At 48.1% G+C, this 12,254-nt stretch overlaps 7 non-coding genes across 7 annotated transcripts; all 7 read right to left on the bottom strand.

Annotated features, from left to right (window-relative positions):
- Positions 1–3,624: 3,624 nt before the first annotated feature.
- On the bottom strand, positions 3,625–3,696 carry TRNAD-GUC (transfer RNA aspartic acid (anticodon GUC)). The gene has a single exon. It is a non-coding gene; the product is annotated as a tRNA-Asp (tRNA).
- A 168-nt stretch (positions 3,697–3,864) lies between these two features.
- On the bottom strand, positions 3,865–3,936 carry TRNAD-GUC (transfer RNA aspartic acid (anticodon GUC)). The gene has a single exon. It is a non-coding gene; the product is annotated as a tRNA-Asp (tRNA).
- Positions 3,937–4,345: 409 nt separating this feature from the next.
- On the bottom strand, positions 4,346–4,417 carry TRNAD-GUC (transfer RNA aspartic acid (anticodon GUC)). The gene has a single exon. It is a non-coding gene; the product is annotated as a tRNA-Asp (tRNA).
- A 169-nt stretch (positions 4,418–4,586) lies between these two features.
- On the bottom strand, positions 4,587–4,658 carry TRNAD-GUC (transfer RNA aspartic acid (anticodon GUC)). Its single transcript has one exon. It is a non-coding gene; the product is annotated as a tRNA-Asp (tRNA).
- Positions 4,659–5,307: 649 nt separating this feature from the next.
- Positions 5,308–5,379, bottom strand: TRNAD-GUC (transfer RNA aspartic acid (anticodon GUC)). Its single transcript has one exon. It is a non-coding gene; the product is annotated as a tRNA-Asp (tRNA).
- A 167-nt stretch (positions 5,380–5,546) lies between these two features.
- On the bottom strand, positions 5,547–5,618 carry TRNAD-GUC (transfer RNA aspartic acid (anticodon GUC)). Its single transcript has one exon. It is a non-coding gene; the product is annotated as a tRNA-Asp (tRNA).
- A 5,135-nt stretch (positions 5,619–10,753) lies between these two features.
- TRNAD-GUC (transfer RNA aspartic acid (anticodon GUC)) lies at positions 10,754–10,825 on the bottom strand. Its single transcript has one exon. It is a non-coding gene; the product is annotated as a tRNA-Asp (tRNA).
- Positions 10,826–12,254: the final 1,429 nt, after the last annotated feature.

The raw sequence follows: 12,254 nt of genomic DNA, 5'->3' as shown, positions 1-12,254 counted from the left end.
ACTGCAACGTCATCAGCATACGCTAGCAGCTTCACTTCGGATTCTGCCAATCTAAAACCACGTATATTGTTATTTGCGGTAATGGCCACACACATTTTTTCTATGTATATAGCAAATAACAGAGGACTGAGGGGACAGCCTTGGCGCACTGAACGCATGATGTTAATGGGGGCCCCCAGCGACTTATTAACAATTAACCTTGTAGTGCAGTTCTGGTACGCCAAGGCCACACCCTCAGTGATGATGGTACCGACATTAACATGATCCAATATGGAGAACAAGATAACGTGAGCGACGCAATCGAACGCTTTCTCAAGATCAAGCTGAAGAACTACAACGCCGCCACCAGTGACGTCACAGCACTCGAGCACACACCGCATCTTATGGATGTTAGAAAAAATTGTTCGCCCTTTGATTCCACAAGTTTGATGGTCTGTGACGATTTCCTTTATGACACTTTGAAGTCTGGTCGCTAAAATCTTCATAAATATCTTGTAATCCACATTTGTTAGTGATATGGGCCTATAGGATGATACGAATCTCAGTTTATCTAATTTATCGTTCTTCGGAATTAGAATGGTGTGCGCTTTCCCAAAAGAAGGTGGCAATGATTTCTGCTCGTACGCTTCATTAAATACTTCTACTAATAAAGGGGCCAGTTCTCTTTTCAATGTCTTATATAAGGCGGCGCTGAGTCCATCTGGTCCCGGTGACTTGCCCAAGTTTAAATCGTCAATCGCCTTTTCGACTTCCCTCTCCGTTATTTTCCCTTCTAATCGCTCCTTAGCTTCATCACTCAAACGCGGCATGCGGTGCAGAAAGTCCGCTTTGAAACCCTCTAAATTCGCTTCCGGAAATGCAAAGAGCGACTGATAGTATTGGAAGAAGGCGTGTGCTATGCTCTCGTTGTCGTCAACAACAGCTCCATTCATTAAAAGTTGATCGACATGGTTTCGTCTTCCGTGTGCCTTCTCTAAACCGAGCGCCCTTTTAGTGGGCGTCTCCCCTGCCGCCAGTGCATCTGCTCTTGCTCGCACGATGGCACCTTGATAACGTTCTTTGTCGAACTGTTCAAACTTTTCCTTGACGCTCCGCACATCGTCTTTGTACAGACCAGGCTCTCTGCACTCAAGCGTTATCAGCTGCTGAAGTAGTGTTCGCAAACCCTTTTCTTAATATTCCCTCTCAAATTTGAGGCAGCTTGACCTTTCTAAGGCTTTCATTTTAACTTTTTCTTTAACACATTCCCACTTTTCTGCTATTGTATCAGCCGCATCTTCGCGTATTTCATTAACCGCATCCCTCACTGCCTTTACAAAAGATGCATCATTTAATAACAAGTCATTCAGTTTCCATAGATGCCAATTAAATGCATGTTCCCTTTTCCTTATACCTATGTTACATTTTACCAGGCAGTGATCCGAAAATGACACGGGTACAACGCAATAACCGTGGCATCTTGGAATCGTGTCCAACGAAATGTACATGCGATCCAGTCGCGCATGACTACTGCCTTGAAAACGCGGAAACGTCACTTGACGCTCCCCTTCCAGACATTGAAAAACATCATCAAGTTCATTTTCATTAATTTTGACAAAACGTCACTACTTCTATCACGCACGCCGGCATTGTTGGCTCGGTCTCTAGCACTCAACACACAATTGAAGTCCCCTAATAACACAACGCGCTTATTACAGCAAACATATTGTGAGAGGTTCGAAAAAAAGAGGACACGCTCGTCTACAGAATTCGGCGCATAAACGCATATGACGCGAAACTCAAAGTCAGAGATCGTAAAGTCACATAAAACAATCCTTCCATCCAGACAGGACCACACACTTTGAATATTTAAACCCGGCAGCTTCTTCACAAAAAGAATGCACCCCCCGGAGGTGCCTACGGCATGACTCACCACCACAAAGTACCTAGTCGTGAATTGTCGCACCATGCTCCCGGTCTCCTCCTCTCCGTCAACCTTGGTTTCCTGGACGGCTAGTACGTCTATGTCATGGTCCGTTACCAACCGTAGGACCTGACATTGCCTACGACTAGCCGCCAACCCTCGCACATTTAGTGTGGCAATACTAAGTGACGGTATTTCACCCATCTTCATCTAGCGAGAAAAGTAGGCCCGGAGCATGGTGCTTACCCTTCACGACCAGCCCTTGGCTAGCCGCCTCCGGGGCCATCCGGCTTCCCGGCATTGTTTGTCGTCGACACTTTGATCACAGGCTTTCTTTCAGGCGGCACATTCGGCTTTGGTTTGAAGCCCACCCGCCTCCCCTGGGGCGTCTTTGTCGGTGGTCCCTCGGTGGTGCTGGTCGCACCCTCGCCTTGGTGCTTGGTCTGGTCGTGGGGGCGTTTGACCGGGCCGCCAAGAGTCTCAGTCCGGTCGCCGTCTTTCACAGCCTCGTCCTGCTGCATTGCAGTCATACCGTTGTCGGGCGGGTCTTCACTAATGGTTCCCGTCGCGGGGCCCACAGCAGTCGCGCCCTGCGCCTTCCCACTCCGCTTCTCAGTACCTTGAGCAACCGTGCCTTCTGCGCCGACGGTCGACGTCTCGCCGACTGCCGCTGTCGGTACCAGGTCTCCGATGCCTGTAGCGGCGTCCTCCGTCTCGACCACGTCCATGACGTGCTCTGCGGCCACGTCGTTCACTGCTGGGCTTGTCACGGCGGCGTAGGATTTGACGCAGTCGGCGTCAACATGACCGAACCGTCTGCAGCGAGAACAGCGCGGAACTTTACACTCCCGGCGGCCGGCCCCGTGCCTTGGCAGCGCAGGCACTGCATGGGTCGGCCAGGGACGACCACCAATGCCAGCTCTCCGCCGACGCGGACCTGATGAGGAAGGTCTTCCATTTTCACGCTGCTTTTCAGCTTTAGAAGCACAGTCCTGGTTGTCGACGTCTTGTCGCCCAGGCCATGGACGCGCCACCTTTCCCGGCTTACCTCCTCCACCTTGCCGAAAGCCATGAACGCCGTCCGTATGTCCTCGTCTGCAACGCCATAGAGCAGCCAGTGAAGCCTAAGCTTCACCTGCTGGTCTTGCGGGTCCACGATGACACACCGTCTTCCCTTCACTTGCTGTTCCTTAAGGGCCATGAGGCGCTTCGTCGCAGTGGCGTCAGACAGGATCACCGCCCAGACGTGGTTTATCTGGTACGCCCCTATGCATACCACGTCCGGCAGCAGTCCCGTCGGCAGAAGGGCGTCTCTAAAATCTTCGACCTTGTAAGGTCTGGCGCGTACATCACCGTGTTAAAACACGGTGTTAAATGCAACTCGTCCTTTCGGCAGCTGAGGCAAAATAAACGGATAGTCCTTATCGTCGTCTGTGATCCTGTTTCCGCGACCAAAAGTGGCCGCTGTCGCTGCCCCGGAAGAGGCCATGACCCTACAATCGGATCAGCTCGGCTGCCGGATGCAGAATGACTGGCCACTATACTAACGAGGAGACATGCGTGGTGCCAGCTAAAGCACTATATACACGATTTGAAAAAAAAAATCGCGAAAGCGTTGACGCAATCTTGCGCACAAGTGGGAAAAAGTAGAGACAGCTACTGTGGAGGAGTGTCGAGTGCGCCGTCGCGTGCGCCTACAAAGAAGAAGGAAAAAAGAAACACTCCCCGTCGGGGAATCGAACCCCGGTCTCCCGCGTGACAGGCGGGGATACTGGCCACTATACTAACGAGGAGACGTGCGTGGTGCCAGCTAAAGCACTATATACACGATTTGAAAAAAAAAATCGCAAATGCGTTGACGCAATCTTGCGCACAAGTGGGAAAAATTAGAGACAGGTACTGTGGAGGAGAGTCGAGTGCGCCGTCGCGTGCGCCTACAAAGAAGAAGGAAAAAAGAAACACTCCCCGTCGGGGAATCGAACCCCGGTCTCCCGCGTGACAGGCGGGGATACTGGCCACTATACTAACGAGGAGACATGCGTGGCGCCAGCTAAAGCACTATATACACGATCTGAAAAAAAAAATCGCAAATGCGTTGACGCAATCTTGCGCACAAGTGGGAAAACGTAGAGACAGCTACTGTGGAGGAGAGTCGAGTGCGCCGTCGCGTGCGCCTACAAAGAAGAAGGAAAAAAGAAACACTCCCCGTCGCGGAATCGAACCCCGGTCTCCCGCGTGACAGGCGGGGATACTGGCCACTATACTAACGAGGAGACATGCGAGGTGCCAGCTAAAGCACTATATACACGATTTGAAAAAAAGAAATTGCAAAAGCGTTGACGCAATCTTGCGCACAAGTGGGAAAAAATAGAGACAGCTACTGTGGAGGAGAGTCGAGTGCGCCGTCGCGTGCGCCTACAAAGAAGAAGGAAAAAAGAAACACTCCCCGTCGGGGAATCGAACCCCGGTCTCCCGCGTGACAGGCGGGGATACTGGCCACTATACTAACGAGGAGACATGCGTGGCGCCAGCTAAAGCACTATATACACGATTTGAAAAAAAGAAATTGCAAAAGCGTTGACGCAATCTTGCGCACAAGTGGGAAAAAATAGAGACAGCTACTGTGGAGGAGAGTCGAGTGCGCCGTCGCGTGCGCCTACAAAGAAGAAGGAAAAAAGAAACACTCCCCGTCGGGGAATCGAACCCCGGTCTCCCGCGTGACAGGCGGGGATACTGGCCACTATACTAACGAGGAGACATGCGTGGCGCCAGCTAAAGCACTATATACACGATTTGAAAAAAAAATCGCAAATGCGTTGACGCAATCTTGCGCACAAGTGGGAAAACGTAGAGACAGCTACTGTGGAGGAGAGTCGAGTGCGCCGTCGCGTGCGCCTACAAAGAAGAAGGAAAAAAGAAACACTCCCCGTCGCGGAATCGAACCCCGGTCTCCCGCGTGACAGGCGGGGATACTGGCCACTATACTAACGAGGAGACATGCGAGGTGCCAGCTAAAGCACTATATACACGATTTGAAAAAAAGAAATTGCAAAAGCGTTGACGCAATCTTGCGCACAAGTGGGAAAAAATAGAGACAGCTACTGTGGAGGAGAGTCGAGTGCGCCGTCGCGTGCGCCTACAAAGAAGAAGGAAAAAAGAAACACTCCCCGTCGCGGAATCGAACCCCGGTCTCCCGCGTGACAGGCGGGGATACTGGCCACTATACTAACGAGGAGACATGCGTGGCGCCAGCTAAAGCACTATATACACGATTTGAAAAAAAGAAATTGCAAAAGCGTTGACGCAATCTTGCGCACAAGTGGGAAAAAATAGAGACAGCTACTGTGGAGGAGAGTCGAGTGCGCCGTCGCGTGCGCCTACAAAGAAGAAGGAAAAAAGAAACACTCCCCGTCGGGGAATCGAACCCCGGTCTCCCGCGTGACAGGCGGGGATACTGGCCACTATACTAACGAGGAGACATGCGTGGCGCCAGCTAAAGCACTATATACACGATTTGAAAAAAAAATCGCAAATGCGTTGACGCAATCTTGCGCACAAGTGGGAAAAAATAGAGACAGCTACTGTGGAGGAGAGTCGAGTGCGCCGTCGCGTGCGCCTACAAAGAAGAAGGAAAAAAGAAACACTCCCCGTCGGGGAATCGAACCCCGGTCTCCCGCGTGACAGGCGGGGATACTGGCCACTATACTAACGAGGAGACATGCGTGGTGCCAGCTAAAGCACTATATACACGATTTGAAAAAAAAAATCGCAAACGCGTTGACGCAATCTTGCGCACAAGTGGGAAAAAATAGAGACAGCTACTGTGGAGGAGAGTCGAGTGCGCCGTCGCGTGCGCCTAAAAAAAAGAAAAAAAAGAAACACTCCCCGTCGGGGAATCGAACCCCGGTCTCCCGCGTGACAGGCAGGGATACTGGCCACTATACTAACGTGGAGACTTTTTTTTTTCTTTATTGCATAGAATTATCGTTACTGTCAAACCGATGCAGTTACATTACATACGATCAAACAAGAGAAACAAATTCACAGAAAGTATACAGTCCAATGACAGTTCAAAATTCTGGTAAACAAACACAAGCGTCCAGACGCGAAATCCATTCAGAAACGGGATCATATGTAGCCACTACACTCCGGACTTGAGCAGTCTCTTCTCGGAAGATAGACCTTGTCGAGCGAGGCGGCTCGGCATGTCTGTCGATCATTCGACTTCTCCATAATGAATAAAGTCCTAATAACATAAACAAATCATATGGTGTATTACTGGCTGTCTTTTTGAAAGGAAGGAACCGGGTACCATAACATGTGAGAGGAAAGTCTTTTTTGATAGTTCTTTGTAAAATGTCCCAAAAAAGAAATGCGTCACGACAAAGTATAAAGCAATGTTCTATTGTCTCGGGTTGATTGCAAAGCCTACAATTTGTATTCCAGGGTACATACAGTGCTTTTTCTGAAGCCACGTTTTAACTGGCCGTGTGGAGGCGTGCAGCTTAAAGAAAAACGTTTTCGCTGCTGGCGCAATGCACATTCTACGGACACGGCAAAGAACATCTTGACCAAATAGAGACAGATACGGCTTTCGGTACAGAGGTTGAGGGAAAAGGTTATCTATAAGTGCTGCATTTAGCGACGTGCGATTAACGGTAAACAAATATTCAAGGTTGAATCTGCCTTTTAAGAATGAAACAGTGTCGACAAGTTCCTTTAAGAAGCCCCATAACGGTAGTTCTTGAGCAAAGTTTGTCGTGACAAAAAGAAAAGGGACGTGTGACGCAAGCCGTGCTCGATTAACTGCGAGAAGAAATGGATGACGGACATTTTTAAGGTAAAATAAGCGCATGACCAATTGTCGCACAAACAAATGCACAAGACCCAGGCCGCCCTTTTCAAGCGGGAGAAAAAGGTTGTCCCTTCTCATGGCTTCCCATGATGAATGCCAAATAAAACATGCAAATATTCTATGAAATGCCTGGACATGGACACGTGAGCAGTGCAAGACCTGCAGAACATAAAGAAGCTTAGAAGCGAGAAATGTATTGCATGCCTTAGCTCTCGCAAAAATGGAGAGATCACGTCCTTGCCAGGTTGTCACCTTTCGACGGATAGTGGTTACCGTGGACGCGCAATGAGGTCCACTATTACGGAAGTTATCGAGAAGTACTCCAAGATATCGCAACGGAGACCGATTCCAATGAATATTCGCGAATGCAGAGGGAGTGAGCGCCCACATGACTAGCCAAAAGCCTCTACTTTTATCAAAATTTACAGTAGCTCCTGCAGTCTCACAGAAACGCAGGGTAGCGTTTATTGCCTTGGTAATACTTGGCTTATCGAGGCAAAAGAAGGCAATGTCATGTGCATAAGCTAGCACTTTAATGTCCTCATCGGCATACATATATCCTTTAATGCTCGAGTCGCAAAGCACGCTTAAGCAAAGCGGTTCTAAGTATATGGCGAAGAGTAAAGGCGAGAGCGGACAACCTTGACGAACGGATGACTGTACTTGTATTATATCTGAGAGGGTACGGTTCACAATTAACTTTGTAGTGCAGTGTTTATAACAAAGTGTTATACCATTGTATAATACATCCCCTAACTGAAGATGTCGCAGTAGTTGGAATAAAAATTCGTGTTGAACCTTATCAAAGGCTTTGGCGAGGTCAATCTGGAGAAGAGCTACTTGATCCGTACTACCCTCTATGCACTCAAGGACTGAACGTGCGATATGAACATTTGTCTGTATAGAGCGGCCTCGAATTCCGCATGTTTGATGATCACCTACTAATTTAGTAATGACTGTCTGCAATCTATTTGTCGGTATTTTTGCAAATATTTTGTAATCTACGTTACATAATGATATCGGCCTATATCCGTTTACTCGCTTTATTGTTTCATCATCAGTGCTTTTTGGTATTAAGGTTGTGTGGCCCTGATAGAAAGATGGAGGAAGCTCACCATATTGATAGGCTGCCTCGAAAAGCTGCTGCAGAAAAGGATACAGGAATTCCTGAAGTTTTATATAAAATTCAGCACTAAGGCCATCAGGACCAGGCGTCTTGTTCTTCTGCAGCGTTTCGACGGCAAAATTAATTTCTTCTGGAGTTATTGGCCCATCAACGCTGAGTCGATCATCTTCTTCTAAGTGTGGCATAAGCGAAATAAACTGATCAGCGTTTTCTTCGTATCCATTCTGAGGCTTAACTGCAGCGAAAAGATCTTTATAGTGAGCTTCAAATAGGCTTATTATTTGGGACGTGTCTGTGTATATAGACCCACCAGACTCAATTTCTAATATTTGCTTGGAAAGCGCGTATCGCTTCTCATCACTGAGAGCCCTTTTTGTGGGCTGTTCCTCTGTGAAGCGAGTTGTGCGTGAACGAACCATCGCTCCTTTGTACACTTCCGTCTCATATTTCTGTATTTGTGCGCGAACTGTGTTTATTTCATCGCTATACAACCCTGGTTCCTGGCTTTCGAAAGCGTGCAGCTTGTGAAGTAGATCATGAAGGTAATGCTTTTCAGCTTTTTTTCTTTGAGACAGCTCACATGAAATGGCAATCGCCTCATTTTTTACTCTATTTTTGAACATTTCCCATCGAGCAAACAAAGGAAGCTGTTGACATTGTGATATTTCTAGCCATAATTCTTTCACTTTGTTTACAAAACTTTCCTCACGCAAAAGTTGTGTATTAAGTTTCCACAGTTCCCAGTTTGGAGCAAACCTGCGGAATTTTCGGGGACCCCATGAAACAGCTACTAAACAGTGGTCTGTGAAAAATACAGGCTTCACGGCGTAGTTGTGAATGTTAGACCAGAGACTCGTCGAAACATACACACGATAGAGTCGAGCATGGGAGACGCCTTGAAAGTGCGTGAACCGCACCCAAGATGGTGTGTAGGCGCCCACGTCTATTAGATTGTGATCTTCCGTTAACTGATGCAGGAAAGCAGCACTTGCATCATAACGATTAGTTAGGTATGAGTGGTCTCTGGAATGACAAACACAGTTGAAGTCTCCCAACAGTACCAAATCTTTGTCAGTATCTAGGAGAGGAGCAAGTGAGAGGAAGAAAGCCTTCCTGTCACTCACTTTTGAGGGAGCATAAACGCAAATAAATCGCCAATTACGGGAATGAAAAGAGAGGTCACGGCATATAAGGCGGCCTTCCCCATCAACACGCAGTGACAATGAAGAATGATTTAACTGCTTTCTGACTAACAAAAAGCATCCAGCGGAAGCACCACATGCTTGGCTAATATACACCTCGTAATCAGGTTGAAAAGTTTGCAGCGCAAGGTTGACATCACCAGCAGACGATATCTTTGTCTCTTGCACTGCACCAACATCAACTTCATGCTGCCTAAGCACGTGTAGTAACTGCTGCTGACGCCTTATATTCCTCAGTCCACGTACGTTGAGTGTCGCTACACATAAGGGGAGGGTGAAGGCGGTAGCCATTTTGCTCACCTAAAGCTTTTGTATTTCATTGCCCTTGGCCACAGGTAAATCTGTGGTCTTGCTCCCTTTGGACTTCTTTGTGCCACTCTCCTGACTACGCTGATATAACCGGCGGGGCACATTATCACCAGGAGAGGGAGTTTGCTGAGCACTAGGAGACACTTTCTCGGGCGCCTGTAGTGCACATTCTGTTGCTTCGTCGTTGCATGGTGCCGGACGTTTCCTGGCCTTACTGATGTCCATCGCCTCTTCCTCTTGTTCCTTGTCATCAGGGGGCTTGTCTTTAAGGCTTGCTAGGCCAGGTGGGCAAACTGAGTCATCCTCGCCGGAAGCTTCGCTAGTATTACTTGAGCTGTTATGACTGGTTGGCATTGGCTTCAAGGACTCCTGGTCCTCGTCCCTAATGCCACCTGTAGTCTCTCCGGTGGCATCTACTACCTCTGTAGAATCCATGAGGTGGTCCAGTTGTGGCTCGTCTGCGCTATATTGCCCAGAACGAAGCTTATTGGCGTAGGTGGACACGCAGGCGTCCGCTGAGTGACCAAATGGATGGCAATGTAAGCATCTTGGTGTTCTGCATTGTCGTCGAACGTGTCCCACGCGCTTGCAACGAAGGCACAGAGGAGGCCTACCGGGGATAAGTACGAGGCCCAGGTGTCCATAAATGGACATAATGTGCGGTATTGAGGGTACGGTGATATTGTCCTTGAGCACCAAGGAAACCTCCCGGTTTGTTGTCACCCACTGTTCCATGCCAGTGCATCTCCATGCTTCTCTCTCCACCGACTTCACCTGACCATAGGCCTGGAACGCCTCTTCAACGCGTCGTGGTTCAAGGTGAGGTGGAAGCCATAGTAATTTAAGCTTGATGTTTTTAGTCTCCGGATCTATCACCATGCACTTCAGCCCTTTGACACGGAGCTCACCGCAAGCGACGAGAGTCTGTTTTGCCACACTACTAGCGCAAGTAACCATCCATACATGGCTCATTTGATACTGTCCGACACCTACAATATCTGAAGTATTCACGACCTCAAGCAGAGCGTCTCGGAAGTCGGGAGCACGGTATGGTCTGCCACTCAAGTCCGCATGAAGGAAAATATAATTCAAAACATCGTTACCGGTTGATAGACGCGGGAGGACAACTTTGTAGCTTGCATCTTCGTTCAAAAACGGGGTCGACGATCCTCGGCCTGGGGCCGATACGCTGTTTCCAGCAGAGAGCATTTTAGAGCACAGCCGTTCCACACGGCTTCTTCTTCTTCTTCTTCTTGCGCAATCTTGCGCACAAGTGGGAAAAAATAGAGACAGCTACTGTGGAGGAGAGTCGAGTGCATCGTCGCGTGCGCCTACAAAGAAGAAGGAAAAAAGAAACACTCCCCGTCGGGGAGTCGAACCCCGGTCTCCCGCGTGACAGGCGGGGATACTGGCCACTATACTAACGAGGATTTTTTTTCTTTATTGCCTGTTTTATAACAAATACATGATTCACAGCTATTCTCCGCTGTGATTACAAAACAAAAAAGACAGTTCAATGTGCGGGTGTACCTTGTCGTTTAATTTTGGTTTAAAAAGGCTGAATGTTTGCAAGCTGTTCAAATGCTGTTAACAACTCAGGTGGTTCGCTGAGCGCTTTAAACGCTTCGCGAATGTACAATACATTTTCAGCAAAATATTCTTTGGCCGGTTTTGCGTCAACATCCTCATTACGCACCGCCATTCGTGTTTTCCACACGCTGTGCATGCAGAGTAACATCACCATATCACATGGCACGCCTTCTGTCTCTTCAAACGGTAAAAAAACGAATTCCAAAAGGTGTTAAAGGAAATTATTTTTTTTAGTGTCTTTTGTAGAATGTCCCAAAGGAAGACTGAGTCCCTGCACTCCAGAAAAATATGCTCCATTGTCTCCGGTTTCTGACATATCTGGCAATTCACACTCCAGGGTACAAAGATCCCCTTCTCCTGCAGCCATGGCTTGACAGGAAGCGTGCCAGTGTGTAGCATGAAAAAAAAAGTTTTTGTTGTTGCTCTTACAGGCATTTTCTTAACTCTTTTTAAGACATTCTGCTCACGCCCCAGTGCATATACTGCACGGTATATTGGTACTGGACACATGATATTAACTAAATCTCGGTATAATCGTTTTCTTGCGACTGTGTTCAGGTATTCCAAAGAAAAGTGTACTTTTAGAAAACGGAAAGAGCTTATCACTTCAAAGAAAAAACCTCGGACAACCACTTGACGTATGCCACACGACGTCACAGCATATTCTGGCAGTGCGTCACCTAATCGCGTCTGGATAACGCACCGCAAAAAACAATCGCTTTCGTCGCGCAAGAACATGAAACGCGACACTACTTGTTTCAAAAATAAATGCGACAAACCCAACCCTCCTTTCTGCACAGCGTGAAACAGATTCAGACGACTCGTGCGCTCCCATCCTGATCCCCACACGAACATAGCAAAAACCCTGTGCAACTTTTGTACACACACTCGGGATATACATAAAACTTGCAACATATAAAACACTTTAGCGACAAGAAATAAATTGCAGACAGTGGCTCTCGTGAATATTGACAGATTCTTGCCTCCCCACTTCGTTGTTTGTGCTTTAGCCCGCTCAGTTTGTTCAGTCCATTGCGTCGTGGTATCGCGATAGTATTCCAAAGGAACACCAAGATAACTGGTTGGCGTATCTGTGAACGGTACTGTTTCTAACACTGCAGGCCGGCTGTCCCATTCACCGTGCCAGAAGCCTAAGCTTTTTGGCCAGCTTATGGCACTCCCCGTTAGACTGCAAAACTTTCTTGCATCCTTGACTGCCTCCCGAATGCTCTCTTGGTCAATGCAAAAAAGTGCGATGTCATCTGCGTA

Source organism: Dermacentor variabilis, chromosome 4, assembly GCF_050947875.1.
Source record: "Dermacentor variabilis isolate Ectoservices chromosome 4, ASM5094787v1, whole genome shotgun sequence".
Classification (NCBI taxonomy): domain Eukaryota; kingdom Metazoa; phylum Arthropoda; class Arachnida; order Ixodida; family Ixodidae; genus Dermacentor; species Dermacentor variabilis.
This window is presented reverse-complemented; position numbering and strand designations above follow the sequence as displayed.